The sequence below is a fragment of the Podarcis erhardii genome (genome assembly GCF_964252035.2).
Source record: "Podarcis erhardii genome assembly, chromosome: 6".
Taxonomy (NCBI): domain Eukaryota; kingdom Metazoa; phylum Chordata; class Lepidosauria; order Squamata; family Lacertidae; genus Podarcis; species Podarcis erhardii.
In genome coordinates, this window is record NC_138510.1 from 56,490,334 (window position 1) to 56,511,038 (window position 20,705).

The 20,705-nt window shown below is 40.6% G+C and overlaps 1 long non-coding RNA gene across 2 annotated transcripts in view; it reads right to left on the reverse strand.

Moving 5' to 3' along the window:
- Positions 1-8,250, reverse strand: part of LOC309345309 — a 99,389-nt gene extending 91,139 nt beyond the window's left edge. For both annotated transcript variants that reach the window (XR_014158173.1, XR_014158174.1), the window contains exon 1: positions 8,099-8,250. This is a non-coding gene — a long non-coding RNA (uncharacterized lncRNA). The remainder of the gene's footprint in view (positions 1-8,098) is intronic.
- Between the last annotated feature and the right edge of the window lie 12,455 nt (positions 8,251-20,705).

Genomic DNA, 20,705 nt, shown 5'->3' on the forward strand with positions numbered 1-20,705 from the left:
GGAGAAAGAAGAGGTTATTTGTGGTAACTGAAAGCCAGTTTACCTCTAGAGTATCTACACATACCTAAAGATAACACAAAATTAATGTAACTTGCTAGCTATGCTTTGTTGTTCCTCTGCCAATTCAGGGGAGCAAGCAGGGATGTCTGTAAGTTTTAAAGCTTCTTAATGGTTGTTCAGTAGCTCAGATGCCTAAGATGATGTATTCTTAAAGCATGAGACCATAGTGGTTGAGCATCATCATCAAGATGACCACAGGAGGGAAAATATCTATTCTATTTCTTGTGAGTAACCTTCCCATCAACCCTAGCCAGCATATACTGACTGGGACTGTGAAAGTTGGAGCTCAAACATGTGGAAGGCACCAGACTGCATTGCCATGAGACTGGAAGTTGTGTGTCTTGTCCAATAGTCATCTCTATCCTGTCTTGACACTAATCAAACCTGCCTTAGTATTAACAGCATATTAATTAAATCCATGCACTTTGTGCCATATACCACGATTCATGCATAATAAAATCAGCCACAACATACACACCCCCAAAGTCCCACTAAGCATGTTTACTAGAGAGTAAGGACTGTTAGAAACAGTAGGGCTTACTTCTGAGTAAACATGCTAGGTTTTTGTCTATGGACGCAGGTAGCATCTGCACCAAATATTTAAATTCCTCTTATACCATTTTTAACAGTCATAGCTTCCCCCCAACGAATCTTAGAAACAGCAGTTTGTTATAAGTGCTGGAAATTGTAGCTCTGTGAAGGGTAAACTTTGGGATTCTTTGGGAGAAGCCATAGGTGTTAAAGTGGTAGAAGAAGGCTTATGCTAAACAAGGACTGCTTGTTATGGACCAGATGACTGTATGCTTAGTTATGGAATTGGCTAGCTAAACCAGAGGGTAAAGATAATTCATTGGTCCTAATCCAGCACACAGCATTTGGCACATTTAAGTCCATTGAAAACAATAATAAACAGCATTAAGCAAGGACTTTTCATACAGGCAAAATAATTTTATGTGAATTTATTGTGAATGTGTCCTTCCTGGTTTCTTCAAAGACTGGATTGTTTTTTAGATGAAGAACTTGTGGCATTCCAGATGTTACTGGACTACAACTCCCATCATCAGTGACCGTCGATCATGCTGGATGGAACTTGTTGGAGCTGTAGTACAGAACATCTGGAGGGACACAGTTTGCTCATCTCTGCTTTAGGAGCAGGAGGTGGGGGGGATCTGCTGCATTTCTACATAAAATGGTTTCTCTTGCTAGAATGCTTCCTACAGTAAACTCTTTGGCTTAATGCTAGCTGTTATTGTATTGGCAGAAGCTGCACACATCTGTAAATTTCCTTCAGCTAAGAATGTCATTATACTGTGATTGTTCATAGATGGGTTTTTATTGTTAATTAAGAAGTATCCGGTTGAATCATTTCCCCTATATTAAAATAAAGATCTAAACGTAACCTACAGTTACTATCAGAATATAGCACAGAAACTGAGCATAGTAAATGCAAAAAAAGGAGAATGCTGTTAAAATGGCAACATGATCTTCCTCGATGCATCTTGCCTACTGATTATCTAGAGTAGGTCTTCTTCTTTTTTTGTTAAGTGCAACTCTCTTTGTCCAGATATAATACAACTTTTTTAAAACAACAACACCAACACATATTTTGAATCTTCAGAGCACAACTCGGGCAGTCCCACTAAAAGCACCAGCATTGCTACAGCTCTGCCAGTCTTGCACACTGACTCCAGTATATTATGCAAGTGTTGTCATGATATGGCACTGACGCCGTAAGGTAGATCTTACATGCTATTTCACCACCCCAGCACTGACATTTTAAAAAACCACCTAGTGTGGGTTTTGTCACAATACAATGGTTCTGCTCCATTTTCCAATTGTGGACATCCATGTTATGAGCAACAGTACAGATTGCGCTTTATGTGATTGATTGATTGATTGATTGATTGATTGATTGATTTTTTTTGCCAGACCACCCCCCTCCCTGGGGGGAGAATTGCCACACAGCTGCATGTGCTTAAGACTCATTTATTTCAATGGGACTGACATGTGTTGTTGAGCTGCATGCAGGATTGCAGCCCAAAGTTGGCAAGTGAGCAGAACTAACAGGTGAGAGGGGTGCTCACAATGCATCTTCTATGCAGACCCATGTTAATGTAACCCTGGGCAAACAGCTTTTCCTTTTGCATGAACCTCTGATTATCCAAATGTGTTGGAGATCCCCCAGGCAATTCAGGTACAGAAGGTTAGTACATTTCATATTTCACTCTAGGAACTGCTTTATGACAAAAAGCAATTTTTCATTTTAGCATATTTGCATGCAGAATATAATTTACTCACTTGCACCCTCTAGTGGATTCCTTTAGATTAATACAAATACCTTTTCTTCAAAGGCTTCATGGTGCAATCCTGCCACTGGTTTTGAGCAGGTGGTGTGTTTGTTTGTTTTTAACTTCTGTGGATTTCATACGTGGTCAGTGGTGTGAAAGGTTGCTTCTTAATCTCCTTTTTTTTTTTGTCTGTGTTAAACCACTGCCATACTCACAATGACTTACTAGTGCAACACTTTAAATACCTTTAACAAAGAATTGTTCTTACTTTTGTCTGAACATTCCACCACTATTTCTTAATTGCCATGTGGCTATTATGCTTTGCCATGTTGGTTGACATCTGCAATATATACAGGATGAACTCTCATTTAAAAAAAAATACTTCCATTTATCAAACTTTTAGCTTAAAAAGTAGCAATTAAATTGATGCAGCTGAAGATAACAAAGGAGAAAGAAAAGAGACAAAAACAGGGGGAAGGAACACATGGTGCAATAAAAAGATTCAGCCATTTAGTACATCAATTCAATGCCATTTGTGACAATCCTGGCTTGTTCTCTTATAATTTCTTCAAGCTTTCTTCCAAAGTCAGGGCCGCTTATGCTGGACTACAATGACAATGGAAATGGCACAGGAAAACTGAATTGCCTATAGCAAGCAAAAATAAAGTCATTTTGCAGAGCCACAACTGACACACCTAGATTTTTCCTTTATTTAGGTGGTTTCCTAGGAAGGCAAGGTGAAAGAGAAGTGGAAATAGAAAGGAATATATCAACTCCTGAAATAAAAAAAATACATGAATCTGAATTTCAAACATGCTAATGGAGGTCTGAGTTAGCAGTGACTGGCTAGGAGATGGTTCATGAGGTTACCTTGAACAGCTCAGTGAAAATGTTGGCCCAGTATGCAGTAGTTGTGGAAAAGGCCAAAAGACGAACTTCATGTTAGATATCTTTAGAGAAAGGATCAAAAGTAAAACTATTGTGATTACAATGCCTTTACACAAAGCTACAGTGCAGTTATACTGGGATTGTTGTGTACAGTTCTGGTTGCTACACTTCAGAAAGTATATTGTAGAGCCGGAAGAGATTCCAGGAAATAATCAAAGGGCTAAAGCAACTCTCCTGTGAGGAAGGATTGCAGTGCTCAGGGCTTTTTAGTCTAGAAAAAGTGAGAAAGGAAAGACACAAAAACACGACAGAGGTATGTAACATTGTGCGTGGTGAAGTCTCTAACATGTCACTGCAGCAGACAGGTTTCCATGATATAAACACATGACATGGAGCCATAGGAAATCTGAGATCATGTCACTTGTCATGTATTTACCATGTTTTCATGTATATGGAAAATGCTTTACAGGTGAAAAAATGAAGTAGCAGTAGCAGTAGTGTTCTTAATGTCAATTTGATCCAATCCATGTCTTCAGAAGTGCAGATGAAGTTGTACTAGTAGTTGGAAGAATGGTCTGAAGGCACCTGCTTCAGTTCTGGTGGCTTAGGCCTTGCGATATCTGGATGGGAGGCCACCCTGTGGATGCCCCCATTAGCTCATGAGAAGAAGAATTGCAAAAGCCAATTGTTTCCAGCTAAGTGGAGCACAACAGACACCTTAAGCCTGCAAATCCAATCTGATTTCATTTTGTCCATTGCATTGATTCTGCACATGCACATTCCCTTCCTCCACAGTAATATACATCTTGCTTTACATATGGTAAATCCTGATTCAACAAATCACATGATCAGGTTTATTATACAATTATAATACACACATTGACCAAGTCTATGCAACTTTTGGGGGGAAGGAAATCTAATCAGTTGCAGTTACCCCCTTGTTAATTTATGCAAATTCTGCTGACATGGTGTATTATATTAAATATGCACAGCAAGATCTATCACCATGCTTCTCTCTGCTACTGTGATTTAATGTACCAGGATATGCATAACAATCTCAGATACTGGGTGACAAGAAGAAGCAGCAAGTAGATATCTAGCTGATCTTTTGCATTTAGATGTATTTTAAAACTGAGTACCCCCCCCAAAAAAAAAATCAATGTCCTTCTCATGAATCTAGTTCATTTGCCTTTCAAGACACGATGGTTGTATTCTGTATAAAAATAGCCACATGAAAAGTCTGCAAAATCAAGCTTGATACTTTACCGACCTCACTAACACAAGACCTTGGCAATCCACAACAATAATGCCTTTTTAAAGAATCAATTGTGTACATTATAAGATTAGCCCTAAACTGTGGGCCTTGGCAAGACAATTTGCTCATTGCATGGTAAACCACGAATATATATTTGGGTTGCATATTTGAATGTTTGTCCATTTCAGATTTTTTTTGGGGGGGGGGGAAGGCTGCCTTAATTCTAGAGATATAAAAACTCCCCACAGCTCAGTTCAAAATGATCTCAGATAATCTAAGCTGTTTTCCAAAATGAAGAAACCCATTTCTTGTGAGTCCATTCGAAACTTTGAAAAGTTCAATGCACTTTTTATTACATGATTGTAAACATGAGATCCAAATGCTTCCTCCAATAAGCTTTATATCTCCTTACTGCTCCAAGGTATAAATCCTGATATAACATATTCAGTGGCCAGATATTTTACTGCTATGGTTGACATACGTATGTCAGAGGGTGGTATGTGCCACACAGCAGCTCTAAAACTGAATGTTTGATTCACATGTTTTGTGTGCTTTTATCTTATGCTTGTCTACTGTGAGAATATGAGTATGTGTACCCTCTACTTCTGCAGTTACTCTATTGCCCTTCTAACATGTTTTATTTACATATGGAGGTGCTTTTACCTTCTACTGATCTATGACCGTAAGAAAGATTTGGATGATTGGAATAAGCTTCCAAAGTCCACTGTGAACCCCACACACTTCCAAACCATGAGGTTGGGACAACTTTTGGGGGAAATGCTGCTCAATTTGCAATACAGGGAAACATTATGAGCTACAATTCATATTCTGAACCAAGTAATAATGAGTTTTGTCAACCTCATTACCTAGACTCCTTTCCTCTGGCTGGCTTTTCTCTGTGCAGGATGTTGCTTGGAGTTTTCCTACGGTGGAGCATTTGATCAGGCAATCCTTCCACTTGTTGTCTGAAGTGGTGCATCCCACACACACACAAAAAGTTACCACATGGTGTGTCGTTTGTCTTTCACAGTTAAAAACCTTTGTTCATGGGAATGAGGGCCAGACATATGTTTGATTTAAAAAGAAAGGAAAACAAAGATTCTCGGGAAACAAGATTTTCTCTCAGATACTCTGCTGAATGGCACCACATGTAGGCACACTGGATACATACAGCCCTCTGCTCATAAACTGCTAATGAGATACTTTCAAATGTCATCGGATGCTGCCTAGCACCATCACAACTCGGTTATAATCAGTTGCTCTATTCTTAATCACACAGCATTGGTGTGGTACAATATCCCTACAAAAGTCCGCAGCATAGGGTACAGAAACCACTGTTTTGCCGGGGGGGGGGGGGAGGGAGGTTAACTGCTCAGTCTTACCTATAGGAAATATCGGTCCAAACCATCCAAGGTTAAGGTACTGTCTGACTTGGAGGTGAAGCAGCTTGCTGCATTGACAAAGTAAAGTAGTGAAGGGATGTCATTTTGTTCAGAGAAATACGTCTGGAGGTAGAGATTATATCTCTTCCCTCCTCCTGCCTACCACTGCTCTGAACAAATTGACAGCCTGCCATGACAGCATTTCAGGGAGAGCTGGGGGCAGAGGAGTTAGGAGATCAACCATAGATGTTTGGCCCTAACCTACATATTTCAATGGAAGCGATTAATCACATGCAGGTATCTTCCTCACGTGTTGAACTCTTAATATTGAAATTGATGAAATACAAAAGTGCATAACTTTTGGATAGATAACGTGCTTTGTTTTTAAAGGGTGCCTTTGTCTAAATGAACATTTTACATTTTAAAAATATTTATTTCTTTAAATTCACCACCACCATAAACTTTTCTTGATAGTCCAAAGTAGATTTTATGCACACAACAACAACAACAACAACAACAACAACAACAACAACAACAACGGGTTGAAAACCAGCAAATAATAAAATGTAGAAAATAAAATATAAAATACTATTTTCCCCTTAGCATATTTTCTGACAGAAAACAGAAGAAACATAAGATTGTGTTGGGGAAGGCATAGCAAAATGAAAGAGAGAAAAAATCATTTCCCATATCCTTACAACTGTTAGTGTCATCAATATCCTATGTGTCATCCGATCTGACAGAATAAAAAGCATGATATTATTGTCTCTCCTAAGGTAAGCCTGAAGAGCATTCACCTGTGCTGCTTTCCAGAGTATTGCTGATGATGGTTCAGAATCATGTGTTCCATTTATTTCACCTAGGTTGATAGTTTCCTAGTGTATGTTTTATGCAAAGAAAATATGATGCAAAGTTATTGTAGGATATATGCAGCCTTATACAGGGTGAGTCTTTTAAAAGAGACCCCATGGAACATGTGTACTCTGTATTCACGGGGCCTCTTTTTAAGGACTCACCCTGTATAACCAACATGCTTAACCTAATTAATGCATGAATGGGGTTAAGACCATAGAATAACCAGTCCTCCAAAGCTTAGCTAGGTCACAACCCATTACATTGGGAGGGAGGAAGGGTTACCAAACTCTTTGTTCTCTCACTTCCACAACTCTACCAGTAAAGTGGTCTAAGCTGGATACTCCAAGCTTAGACTGCATGGCTTCAGCAAGCCATCTTTGTGTTTCTATACAAATAATTTAGAAACTCTTATCTTTTTAAAAATAAGTTAAACTCCCTGTCTTTTCTTGCTGCTGTATGGAAAAACACATTAATCTGACTTTTGAAGAGTTTGTAAGCAAAGCTTGTAAGTACCAAATGTGTGGTCCCTTTCTATGCTAAGGGAAGTGGGAAACTTTGGAAGCAATTTAGAAGGGAATGTTTTAAAGGTCTAACATGTTAGGATATTTCCGTTCCACCTTAAAAGGGAGCAGGATGTTTGTGTCACAGCCTGCGTATTTCCTGTTCACAGGATGTTTCTGTTGTGTCTTTGCTTTCGTTTCACTCTCTGTGCCTGAGACATTGAAGCAGGCAGTCATGTTTTTTTCTTTGTTCTGACCAACGCTGAATAAACTTGTAAATATGCTCTCCTGCGTGCATCTTTCGCTGTGCGAATTCTGCTGATAGAGCGTGCATCAGCTCTGGAATGTGGCAAGCTATTTCTGGAGCTCGTGTCGCTAATTGAATGATACTGCGTGTCTACGGGAGATCGATGGATCGTCCGGAATCGACGTGGGGTCATGATGGCCTTTGTCTCCCTGGCAGTATCCCAACATAACAGCCTATATTTCCACACTTTACTTTGCTGCACGTATTATGATTTTAAATCTCTGCTGGGGCTCTCTCAACAAAGAGTCATTACCCCAAACCTGGGTCTAGACATCCAGGGAATTCTTTTTTTATTATACCATAATACAAAATTAAAAGCCAACAGTTAAAATGTTTTATGAAGTAAGAATCAAGTCCAGTCCTTGGAATACAGTTTTAAATCTGAACGATGCATGTAAAACCAATCCAAAACATTTGCAGCTTTCAGATATACAAATGAGAATTAAAAAGTTTTATAGGCCTGGGCAGTTAGTCTGGCTATCATCCATGGGTTTCTGTTGTGGAGGGTGGGGTGATTTAAAAAATAAATCTTCCTGTCAGACTAGGAATATGCCCTCACTTACCGAGTTTAGGATATTCCACCATTTTCCAGCAGAGTTTCTTTTCTTTCAGCAAAGTAAGTGGCTCATGTGTATGTCAAACAAAGCTTTAATAATAAAGAAAATTGTAACACAATAACAGACTGTCTGAGAGAAACTAAAACAACATCATGAGGCAAGAAGCAAGAATGACAGTTGGTCTCTCATAGAGCATAGGCCTATCAGTAGGTAAATGAAAACTCAAGACTTGGATGTTGTAGCCTTTGGAGTTACCAGATACTAGGAGCCAGGAATATGGTGTGGCTGTTGCCTTCATGATCTGCTTATGAAATTAAGCTTCCAGAAATATCTCTCTGGTTGCTGTTGGCAACCATATGCTGAACTAGATGGACCAGCAAGGCAGTGCTTACATTCTTATATCACCATTAATTTATAAAAGTAGTGAATTGCTAACCCTACAAGTCATTGAGAAACAGTTGACAAAGCAAGAGGGGTCTCTTAACACCTTTTTGTTTGCATGCTTCTACTAGTTTAAGGATGCAATCCTGTATACTTACTTGGAAGGAAGTCTTACTGAATTTATTGGGATTGTTTCTGGGTAAACATAATTGGGGTCATGGTGCAAATCTATTTGGATTTGGGACCATTTAGAACAGGGGCGGGCAACTTTTTTTTTCTGTCAAGAAGCACACTCCCTAGGGTGAATCTGCTAGACCCAAAGGTGGGTGGGCTTGGGTTAAATTGGGTGGAGTCAGAACCAAAAGTTTGTGGGCCACACCTTCTCTCTCTGTCCCCCTCACCCACCACCAGGAAGAAATTAAGTCGATGGTGCCACCACTGATTTAGAGAGTAGATAATTAGGACAGCTATTGCAGTGTTTCTTCCCCCCTTCCCCGTGTTTTATGATAGTAGAATTTTGTTGAAATAAAGACTGGAACTCAATATATCAGAAGCATTCCACCAAAGATGTCTCCTGCACAAGCCTCATCCAAATTAATGAGAGGTGTGCAGGAGATTAATATGACTGGAGAAGGCCTAAGTGGTTTCTTCCCATGATCCTTTGCCTTCCTTGCAACAGCTCTCACCTAGTTATTTCTTTACTTTTAGTTCTGGTAGGAATTATAAAAATGATCTCTACCTTTTTCATAGGTAAATAGTTTTAGAGCTGCTGTGTTTTTATTTGCTATATTGGGGGGGGTAGAGAGAGAGAAAGAGAGAGATTTTACTTAGGTGAAAAGGAGGATAGAAATAATTTGAAATAAATGAATGAATGAATGAATGAATGTTGACCAAAAAGAGTTCCAACCTAAACATAAAGATTGTGTTATTTGCAGGTTCGATCAGAAATCCGAGTGCCATGCTCATTGCAATCATCATTCATGATGTGACTGTTATAGAAGTAAATAGTTTCTCTCACAAACTAGAATTATCTCTCACAAAGCTATGGATGTATTAATGGCGCATGGGAGAAAGATTTATATGCAAGATGGGCCCATTGGAAACAAACCCCCTCTGCTTGTTATTGAACAACTGACAAAAAGAAGATGTACAGTGTCCACATAATTCTTTATTCTCAGGAAGCTTTCTCACTTTATAGGAGGGTACAGCCATGAGATTTTCATGCCTCTAAATCTGGGAGGAAGCAAGCATCTATGCTCATGGATCATAGAAAACACATTGTGCCCTTCAGAACGAGAAATAACCACTGATAATATTAGCCCACATAGTGGTGAGTACCTTTCTTAGCAGTTTGGTCCATCAGAAGCCCTAGAATCCAGTACATGTGTGTATGAGAGGAAATCCTGGAACGTGCCAGCCTCTGGATTCTCACTTCAATAATGCTGAAGTATTGTTAATGTTTTGTTTGTTATTCCGTTGTGTATTTTTCTACTGTGATCCTCAGATGAAGGGCAGTATTTAAATTTAATAAATAATAATAATAATAAATTCAGGTGAAGACAAAATATTGCCACAGGAAGTCTAAAGCTATGAACACATCACAGCTGGAAATAGGGTCAGGAAATACTGCCACCTCAAAAAAAGAAATAAAAGGCTATTACAGATAGGAATGCTATGTGAAGCAGAGAAGAAGACCTCTTACATAAGGACTTCTTCCTAAAAACAGAGATTTCTTATGTGCAGCCCAAGCATCACATGTGGTATACAAAGAAATGAATAGAAGAATAAATTATCAGCAATTTAATTTGACCCAAATAGAAGGAGCCTGGATGCCCTGCTTAAGCTGTCAGGAGCCCTCATAAAGTCAATCACCTGTGTTATTTAATTCCACCCTATAATACCAGGTACAGTATGCAATATGGGTTATTATGATTTGAGTTGAATCGCATATCTTTACTACCTTGCCTATAATGACTGAAATAGTTACAGAAAAATACTAAGGGCAAAGCCACACATGAAAAGGTTGGAGAACCTTTCTTTGTTTGTTAGTAGAAAACAACACATGAAAATTAATTAATTAAAGAACATCAGCTATCTTTCCCATATATAATGGTGTCATGATCCTTTAGAATTTTTACCTTTTCTTCTGCTATGTTTTTTTTTCCTAGCAGCAAAGAGAACCCATATAATTTCATAAAATATCTGCAATTTTTTAAAAAAGAAAAAATAATGCTTTTGTTGCAAAAATGTTGGTGTGCAATTACTTCCATCTATTTTTTTAAGGCCATAAAGAAAAAGCACCTATTTGTTCTGCACTGCAACAATGCCAGCTGCATTCAATCAACTAAAAAGCTGCAAGCCATAAACCTTCCTCCACAGCTATAGAAGAAGAAGAGAGAGAAAAGGCAGGGCCATAAAAATTCATCAGGATAATGTAGAGATGAGACGCGTTTGAATCACCATCCCTGCAATCAACCAATCACTCATCCTGTGGCATTTACAGCACATCTCATTCCCCTGTTCCTTAAGGACAATTGATTTTCCTGATTCCATTAGCATAACGGCGAGGAAAATGACTGCAGTGCAATATTTCTGGAAAGTTCCAACAAGTAAGCTGTGTGCTGGAGTGTGACCACAATAATAAGCTACCTAGCTAGCAACTGTGTGTGCTGCTGTTGCCGCTGCCGCGGTATCACAAACAGCAGTAAAAAGGACACAGCCTAATTTTGGGTTCAAGCATAGAGAAATTCCCTCTTCCAAAGAATATGAAACAAAAAAACAACTTAGGCAAATAAACATAATTTCAAGGTGGACTGAACAGTTGGCAACATCCAGCAGCCTCTGTGTGTCAGTGTGTCATGGTTAATAATTCCATTTTCTGAAACATTAGCAAATACTCCTGCATTCGTTTTCCGGGGCTCCTGTTTTTCTGCAGCTTTCTAGAGAGAGAAAGCAGCATCTTTAATAACCCCATTTTCTGATAAATATACAAGAATAACTCCTCACGGATTCCCCAAAGAACACCTCTAATCATTCAGAGCATTACACAGTCATCAGCCCCAAGCAGGGATCTACTCATTTCTCAAATTTTCTCTTTAACTTGCAATGAGATAATAATGCACATATTGTCTTAAATTATTCAAGATGATGAAAGTTTACTAGTGAGCATGCACTGTCTACATTTAAACACTGCACATAATTATCTATGCCCTTGCAAATGCTCCTTAAAGATGCGTGCAATTTTTTTGAAGTGCAATTCAGAGATGGCTCTATCTCAAACAACATAAAATGCATTTCCATCTTTTGAAGCATCCTTTAAACTTCTGGGTCCCTATCTGTTGTAAATATTTGAGTCCCTTTATAGTTGCGAACCCAATTGAATCTGGAGTTGATACAAGTGCTGCCCACCAAACAGCCTTAAAGTTACAACCAGTGAAAATCAATAAACTCCAACTATTTCATTGGACAACAGAAGCTGTAGGGCTATATTATTGTAGGACTAGGACCCAAAATACCCTTTGTTGTTATTGGGTCCATAATGACAATAGAACCCATTGTCTCTCAACCAGGTATCCTGGTGTGTTTGGCATTTGCTTTTGCATCCAGTGCTTTTTTCTGGGGGGACGCATACCCCTAAACATTCTATGAATCTTTGTACTTTTGTCCATTTACTGTATTTATTTTCCCCGATTTGAACTACAAAACGGTGATTTTCTTGAGTCAAAATGAGAGTACCCCTAAACATTTTTTAAGAAAAAAAGCACTGTTTACATCAATTTATTTTATAAGATAGTTAACATTATTTCTGTTGATTTTACACCCAGTCCCCCCCCCCAAAAACCCCTCAAGCCCTACATTTTTATACTGCTTACTGTCTCCACCCCCATGGTTATCCTTTTGATTTAAGTTATCTATGCCTTCATAGTGAAATGTCTCATTTGTAGTCCCATAAACAGCACTGATAATAGTAATGTTCCTTAATTATCCTATGCTTAGATGTGCTGCTGCTATTGTAGGTCAAAGGACGGGAAACATTTTGCTCAGGCAAAGTGTGGTAGATCACTTGCAGAGCGCAAATTTTGCCTTCAGGCAGTCTTGAGATCAATTCCCAGAGACCTCATGGAGGACCTTCTCTGAAATCCTGGGCAGCCACAGCCAGTCACTGCAGAAAATACTGAGCTAGGTGGACCAAGGATCTGACCTAGCATACTGAGCAGCTTCCTATATGTTTCTATATTAGCAGAAAGCAATGCTTGTCCACCCTCCCCACACTGGTATGGTTCCAGTTGTTGTTTCTACATTTGCTGACTTGCACCTGCTGACCATGAATTTCAGTAAACCATAATGATCTTCACTGAACTGAAATGAACTTCAAATTAAACTATGCAGCCAACCGTTTGGTGTGTGGATGGCACTGAAAGAGGCATGTAGGACTCTTAAAGGGCCCTTTATACCAGCTGTCTAGGAAACACAGTACAAAAGAGAACCAAAAAGCAATAAACCTGCTCTCTTGGCCCTGCAATAACCAAGTGTTTACACAGTGAGAGTATTTCATGGTGGTTTTGTGGTGGTTTTATTGTGGCTGTGATGCTCTTTATTGTGTGTGTTTTTGTTGTTGAAAATTGCTTTGGCTGTCAATCTGTCAACAAAATATAGTAAAATAAATCTAAGAGAGCTGGGCTCCAAAGGAGGCCACTGGGATTTCTTTTCGCTGTGCCTGACCTTCCATGGGGTGGCTAACCTCTTTCAGGCCAAGAGCCACATTGACTCATGGTCAGGCTTGAAGAGGCTCAAGTGTAAAGTAGACATGGAACATTTTGCAGAGTTTGGGGGAGGTCCACAAATACCTTTTTTCATCACAGAATCACAGCAGGGGGCCTAGAGCGATATATAAACTAGCAAATGAAGGGGCTTGGGAGGGTCACACAAAAAATTCACTTCACAGCATCACAGTGTGGGTTCTATAGGAACAGTTGATGGTGATGATGAAGGAGGAAACAGGACCTCTGTAAAGTAGGACACATGGTTACCCTGAGTGAGTGAGTGAGTGAGTGAGTGAGTGAATATATGACTGATGATTGTGAGGATTGTGAAGTGAGGATTGCCTCTCTTGGTATCCCATAAAGCAAATCCCCTTGCTAATTGTCTAGATGGTGATGAGAGAAGCCTAGGGGGAAAACTACAAAGGCAGGGCAGCCAGACTGGCTGAAGCTGCATGGTGAATGAAAGACCATGTTCTAAAGGAGGAAAGAAGAGGGGACACAACAAGCAAGGTAAAAGGAGGATAGGAAAATGGAGGGAATGGGAATCAGGAATTGATAACTTTGAGGAAGCTGGGGAAGTGAGAGGCTAGCAGAGATGGTGAAAGCAGAGCTTGGGATTTAGGAAGGTTCAGACCATAAGCCTGAGGGAAATGCCCTGCCCATCTGCCAGAAAGGCCAGCCAAGAATGGGAGATCCCAGGAACTAGCCCACTAGTCAGATCCAATTCCCCATGGCTGTCATAAGGGGACAGCAGCTGAGAACACGGTGGGGAATGCCAAAAGGATGGTTGGATGGGCAGAAAGAAATCATTGTTGCCTGTAAGCAAACTATGGGCTCACAGTGGGAGGCGTGCACACACACACACACACACACACACACCCCAAGCCAGGCTTGGCTAACAAGTGAGAATGATGGATGTAAGAGCAGCCTTACTGAATCGGAACAATCCCCCCCCCCCCAAAAAAAAAAAATATCAGCACCAAGGTGATACAGCTTTGTAGGCATTTGAGGTGGTGACCATGACAAAAAGATTTGTTTACCCTTGTTCACATACATAGATTTCCTTGCTCTTCCAGCTACCCTTTTATCACACAGGAACGTCTCCCCCCCCCCCCTCTGTTTTGTACAGTGTTCTAAAGAGAGCAAATGCTCCCAGTGCTCCTTGGGGACACTGTATGATAACTCATGCAAGCATTATGGCTGCTGAGGGGGATGAAAATCACCCTTATTAGCAAATTAAAAACCTGTCTGTACAGCAGGATGGCGAAGGACAAATTTGGAAGTTCTTTGCTCCAGCTCACAATGTAACACTTCTCAGATTACCATTGGGTATCTAAATACAGGCTCAGGTGCTTGACTCGGTTTTTAATTTATTGGCCTCAGGTTTCTGTTTTTAGATTTCTTTGCTGTCCCAAAGGCAAAAACTCTAGTTGATGTTTATATTACACATTCGATCCAGCCTAATCCCAAAGCATTTTACAAATTATTATACACAGAGATTGTTCATAGGTGCAAAGTGACAGCCGAGAGCTATGTGTCTGACTTCAGGACTCAAATGTGAGTCACAGAGAGTTGAAGAAGCAGAGGAACAAGGCTGTAGTGTGAAGCTGATACTTCTGCCATTCTCATCACCCAGCCTCACAGCTTTGGTGTTATGTTAATGCGCTAATAGTATGAGCTGCTGTTGTGAAACCAGGAGTGAGCCTATATAACATCTTCAGGATGTGTGCAAATGTAAGCAGTGGCTGCTTGCTTAAAAGTGCTGTCAGCACAGAAGCAGTTCCCCAAATATAGATGGAGGCAAAGGGTGCTGATTCGGTTGTCCTGCCACACAGGACTGTGTCCATCCCCAGTCCCAAATGCAGACCAAAAGACTTGCCAGGCTACAATAGGTGATCCAATCCAAATGAGCCATTTCCTTGTGGCTAAAAATCTCTCTCTCTCTCCTGTACAATTTTGTATCCCTCTTCTGCAGTACAACTTTCTGGATCTCTGGTTAATGAAACCAATACTAAAGGGAAGGCCTTTTTGATGTGGATCAAAGCCTAGTCTATAGCAACAGAACCATTAGGTAGATGTCATACTTTGTAAGGAAGATTCTGCTTTTGCAAATGATATTGTACATCTAACACCAAAAAAGTGAACCAGAGCATTTTGCCGCCTGAGGCAAAGAACAGAATGGCTTCCCTGCTCTATTCTACATAAAGAAGCCAATCCTATGTCAGCGCCAGTGATGGGACAATGTTCCACACTGCAGGTGACGGTAGTCAACTAGCTTAATGGCTGCAGGACAGGCTATGTTGCACACCCAGCTATGTTCATCAGCACCTCACTGCCACTTCCTGTTCCCAAGCAACTGCTGTTCATGGTGGGCACCTCACTCTGCCTAATGGCAGCACTCCTATATTTGGATTTGCTTCTTCTCTCCGGTAATTCATGTTACATTTCTTGTAGTGGTGCTACAAGTACTGGAGGACCTATCATGTGGATCACATCTGCACCATACATTTGAAACACTCCTATATCACTTTAACGGCCATGGCTTCCCCCAAAGAATTCTGGGAAATATAGTTTGTTGGGGGTGTTCTGCCTGCCCAGGGTTTAGTTATTTAGTGATAGAAAATCTGTGTATTAGGTAGAAGGAATCACAATGCTGCCTCTTGCTGCTCCTTTAAGAAAAGATAGTGCCTTTCCTCCTTTTTAGACCCCAAGGCAGAATGGGAAATGTAGGCACAATATTCTACTTTTTATTGGTTCTGTCAGATAGCAGGAAAAGACCTCCCTTCTATTGGCTCTGGCCAGAGCGGAAAGAAACCTCCCTTCCTCCCTTGCAATCTAGTGGCAGTCTAGTTATGGCAAACCCAAGAAAAAGGGCGAATTAACTTTGTCCTTACAGAGCTCCACAGAGAGCTTCATAAAAAGCTTCTAACAATCTTCATTCAGAGTCATAGAACAGCCTACTGGAATGTGAGTAATATTTCTACATGTGCCTTGATTTTCTTCAATAAATCTTTGTATGAGAGCTCTGTGGAGTTGTGTTAATCCTATCCAGAAAGAGAGAGAAATCTCCAGATGGAACAGGAGGTGCTGGGAATTATAGCCCTGTGGAGGGTCTTCTAACAACTCTCAGCACCTTTAACAAACTACAGTTCCCAGGATTCTGGGGGAGGGGGCATGACTGTTAAAGTGGTAAGAGAGTGCTTTAAATGTATGGTGTGGGTGTCACCATGGACTATATTCCAAGGTGACCATGTAATATCCATCATCCTGTATAAGGATTTATATAGGATATAGGATTTATATAGGATCAAATCCTCCACCCATTAATATTGAATAACATTTCATCTTCAAGACAAAAAGTTTTTCATAACCAGGCATTTGTTTTGAGATCTGATTTTTCAACAGGGCAAACTGCTATTCATTAGAGCAGACATGAATAATATTCACCAGGAAATTCACACTCACTGAACTGTTCATAGTCTACACATGGGAAGTTCTCAGAATGGTTCTGTGATGCTCATGAGAGAGGTTGAGAGTTTAGTGCTGGAAGAAGCATGAAGCAAAATAAAACCCTACCCCATCTTTAAATGTTTTTTCTGCACTTATACCATCCATATTTAAAACAAATGGGATACTTTGTTTCCATGGCTGATGAAAGAACCCTTTTTCCAGAATTTCACCCTTGCAGATAGAAATCTTCTTTTGATCTTTACCCTAGATATAATAATGAATAACATGTTCATTTGTTCTGCTTTAACCTAAACAATTCTCCTACTTTTACTGCATTAAACACCCTGATGAATCTATAGAGGACAGCCTTATTTCCATATTAATAGAGCAATTACATCCGATAATGAGGAAATAAATTGTAAGTACTTTGACTATCCCAGCTAGAGAAAGTTCAGTTCTGATGCACTTAAAAAGACATAAAGGTTTTCTGTCGATGGTTGCAGGTTGCTTCAGACCCAAGTGTAATGAAAAGGTTAATTTTTCAACAGCACACTGTACTGAAGTGGCATTTTGAGGCTGCATAATAACTTTGAATATATAGAAGTGCTGTAGTTCATAATGAGTGGGGCAGGCATGGATCAAACCACATTGGCCCCATGCTTTGTAGTCAGAACTGGAGAATTAGTCATTTGGGGTCCAAAGTAAAATGATGGTTAATGTTCCAGGTATAGTAGAATAGAGTAATTAAACTTCTATCCCAAACCAGAGTATGCTGCAAAATATATGAGCATCAGGAAACTCAAAAGAGTTTGCCAAACAACAATTACAAATTCATGGAAAGATATGCTTATTTGTGACTTCACAGTAAGGCTAACACCACTGTTGGGGAGGTATCTCGGCAGAGGACATGCCGAAAGTGCTCAGTGCAAAATGGCAATGAGAGGTTGCTCCATTTCTTGTATGTCACGTAGCCTGTGCCTAGAGATCTTAGATTTGTTGAACTGAAGTCTGACATGGTTTAAATAAAGGAAGCCACTGAGTCAGAGCAGAGAAAATAGAAAGCTCTAGGCTTCTGATCCTGGGCACAGAAGCAGCAAAATGCTGCATTTCCAAAATCAAAGCCCTGGCCAGCAGTGAAAAGGTACTGATCTTCAGTTACTTTACATTTCTGAAGCACTCCTTGCGGGGGAGGGAATCATCCACTTTTTACTGTCCCTTCTGTCATTGGGATGATACTATACCCCCGTGATTTAACTTTGAAAATGGGAACTATTATGGGAGAAAGAGGGAAGCAGTCGTTTTAAGGGGTCTGTCTGGCAGACACAGTTTTGAGCAGCTTTAACAAACGACTGAAATGGCTTTTGACCAGTTTTTTTATTATTAAAGTTAAAATTGAGAACATAAATCCCACCCTTTTAAATTTCTTAATAAGAATCAAGCTCTTAGGGCTGGCATAGTCATGTGTAAAAGTAACTAGGGAATGCATGGCCACTTTTGATAAACCTTGTGAAAGGTGAATTGAACAGAAAATTTGGGCAGTGCGTGCCAGTTGATGGAGACAGAAACAGGGAATTGTGGAGGTAGAGTCTGTGAGGGATGATGTGGGCCAAGGGTGAAGCAGATAGAACAGGAAGGCACTTTGTTGTCATTTGCTGCTACTGCTGCGGTAATTTTATAGCACTTTGAACAGAGCTAAGCTTTTAGCATGTGATCCTAGAGACCTCAATCAATTTGGAGGAGGAAATGCTTGAAAATGCTGTAGAAGAAATTATCTCCAGGGCGGAGGTGGAAGAAAAGTGGGGAACAAAGCCCAAGAGGGGTAGAAGTTGATGGCCAAATCTTAAAAAGTGAAGAGCATCATAAGAGCCCTCCTGGATCAGGCCAAAGGCCCACACATCTGGTCCAGCATTTTCTTCTGAACCAGATGCATATGGGAAGCTCACAAACAGACCGCAGATCCTCTGACAGTGGAGACAGAACATAGCCATTGTAGTTAGTAGCTGCAGATAGCCTTATAATCCTCCATAAATTTGTCTAAATCTTCTTCTTCTTTTAAGACATCTAACTTTGTGGCCACCACTGCATCTTGAGGGAATGAATATCATAGCTTAACTGCATGGAGAATTTTCTTTTGCCTGTCCTGAACCTTCCAGCAGTCATCTTCACGGGATGGCCCCGGGTTCTACTATTTAGGGAGAAAAATCTATTTCTACCTTTTACATCACACATAATCTTATACACCTGTATCACATCCCTCATTACACACCTTTTCTCATGAAACTCAAGAGCCAAGTTGGACTGACTTAATTTAACTTTGTAGCAATGGGTAATGATAAGAGTGAAACACTGTCTCCCATTGCTTTGGGCTGGAGCTAAGACTCCATTCATTCGCTAGCTCCTGTGATTAGTTTTGTTTTCCAATCCTGTTTTGCTTCTGGAGCATAATCAAAGGCAGTCCTACAGAAGGTACGTAACAATTGCGTCATCTGGATGTAACCAAGGAATGGGTAACCAGAGGAAAGATCAGATAGAAACTGTTAGTAATAATCCCACCAAATTAGAAAATAAGCATATACTCTGCCACCACAGTCAGAGGCAGTATGGTTCTGAATACCAGTTGCTGGACACTACAGAAGGGAAGTGTACTCTTGTACGCATGTCCTGCTTGCAGGTTTCCCACAGGCATCCCACAGGCATCCCACAGTATTCCCACAGGCAACTGTGGGCGCATTCTGCTGGACTAGATGGGCCATTGGTTTGATCTAGTAGGCTCTCCTTATGTTCTCAGAAATGGAATATAAGATGAAATATTGTATAGCTAACACACTTTCTTGTCAGGAGAAATTACTAATTAAGCATCTAAAGGTGTGGCGGACCTAGCTCTATGTAGGCACAAGAAAGCAGAAATTAGTTGGGGGGGGAAGGGTTTCATAGCACAGTCTAAATGGCTGTGGCATCTCTGCTGTGGGGGGGAAAGCACATTAAAAGAGAAATAACAAACCCCCATGTGCTCCTACAGGAGCTATTGCCATTTACATTTTATTTAGAAAGCTTAATCAGGAATTTTTTTATCACTCCCTAAAAATGTTTTAAAATAAAGACAAAACCTTGACTGCAGCCCTGGGTATATTTTGCAGAAATCTGTAAATAGCAGAGGCTCTTTCAGATAACATTTTTTAAACCTTCCAGGTGTTGGAACATGGGCAAACAGCTGCATAAAAACAATGGGAGCCATGCTCCTGTAGGTGAGCCTGTCACAACCTAGTATCTTCCAGATGTTGTCAGACCACCCCCTTCCAAGTTTCCATGCCTACATAACTCCCATGCAATGTAAGGCTTTCTGTTCACCCACTCACTACTGGGGTAGTTCTTTTGTTTATTTGCAGAACATCAAGAGCATGAGGAGAGTAGGCATGTGTGAACTCCAAGCTGTGCAGTTTAAAATGAAATTCTTGAAGCTTCCTTCAGTATTCAAGACTGTGTGTGAGAGAGAGAGAGGGGGGGAGAGAGAGAGAGAGGGAGAATTTCTTTTGTCAAGTAACTTGAGCACTTACTTTTTGGGACATATATGTAAGGATATCAGGGGGTTACTCAAGAGCAATCAGGCAAATGCCCCTCTGGTCGGCTGTAAAGCCTCGTTATTGGTGCCAAAAACCCTTCACCATGCAGAGTGCCACTATTCTGTGGCTCGCTCATTCACTGGCAGAATCTGTGAGTGGGCGGTCCTTAAACCTTCCCCAGTAGAGTAGTTTCTTGACGCCCAATCTGCGCTTCCCCTCTCAGCGCGGAAGCCTACTGCGCAGGGAGGGCGTGGGTAACGGAGGACCTCTCTCTTCCCCGCTTTGCCCAGGCAAGGTGTCCTGGCACTGCCTAGCCTCCTCCAAGCCCTGATGCTCCTCTCCACTGGAGGCGTGGTTACTCTCCTCCGCGGAGGAGGTGCTGCTTCCCACAATCTTTGGGGGCTCTCTGTAATCCATCCGGCTTTTCCCCTCTCACCCCGGAGCTGATGGCAGTTCCCT